Source organism: Lepidothrix coronata, unplaced genomic scaffold, assembly GCF_001604755.1.
Source record: "Lepidothrix coronata isolate B3197 unplaced genomic scaffold, Lepidothrix_coronata-1.0 Scaffold68, whole genome shotgun sequence".
Lineage (NCBI taxonomy): Eukaryota > Metazoa > Chordata > Aves > Passeriformes > Pipridae > Lepidothrix > Lepidothrix coronata.
Genome location: NW_016690248.1, coordinates 1,132,956 through 1,134,112, shown reverse-complemented (window position 1 = coordinate 1,134,112; position 1,157 = coordinate 1,132,956).

The window sequence follows — 1,157 nt, the reverse complement described above, 5'->3', positions numbered from 1 at the left end:
GCTTGATGACTTGGTTTACGTAAAGAAAGGAGACTTCCCATTGCACTGGTTGTCTATTATGTGACTCAGTTGAATTTGCTGTTCCATGTAATAAATTTGCAATCATTAATTCTTGTTGTCCCTTTCTTACTGAAGCCTGTCCTAGACTTCATTGGGCTATAGTGTAGCATTGCCTGGTGCCAGCTGTAATCAAAGGAAAGCAGTCATCTCAATATCGACAATTTTCAAAACCAACAGTGCATTTTATAACATCTTCTTTAATAGGGTCATAAACTATAAGCTTGTCCTTTTGACTAGATAATGTATTTCCCCAGAATTTCAGAGTATGCATCCTGAACAACACGGTATTAAAATCATCGTGGACATTTTAATGATTTATTTCTTATTTTGAATAACTAAGGGCTTGAGTGTGATGATTGATGAATCCAATGCACTTTAAAAGAAGGGGAATAAGTACTGCTTCTACACACAGACATTATTTGATCAAATGATGTATTTTTTTTCAGCCTTGCCTTATTGGCTGTCATAAAGCACAAATGAGGCACTTTTGAGAGATATTCTGAACATCTGCCCTTTTTCTCTGAAATCATACATTTAAACCTGTGGTGCAGCCAATTGTGCTTGCACTGCATAGAGTGTTTTGGTAGGTGGAGACATTTATGGGCACAAAACTTCAAGTACTAAGCAGTTACTTCCTTAGGAAGAAAAGAGCATAGTAAAAGCCAAAATCTGGGGATACAAACAAGGCTGCAATTCCTGAACACAGCATTGGCTTCCTCAAGCCCTTTGTTATCCTTCTGTCTCCTCTTTGGCTACTCAGTCATGGTACCATGGCATAATACCCTCTCAATTACACTGGCACAGCCACATGTGAACTGGATTGGGAGACACCTTTGTCTTTAAAAACAAACCCTGAGAAACCTGTATTTTATTGTTTTGTGGGGGGTTTTGGGGGGGTTTTAACTGGATAGGTTCCCAATTTGGGCTGTATTAACACAAGTTTGGCTGGTAGGTAGAGGGAAGTGATGAGTTACTTGGCAATTGTTAGGCCACATCTAGGGTGGATTGTTCAGTTTTGGGCCCCACAATACAGGAAGGGCATGGACAAACTGGAGAGAGCTCATGGAGGGCCTCCAAGGTGATGAGGACTGTATCCC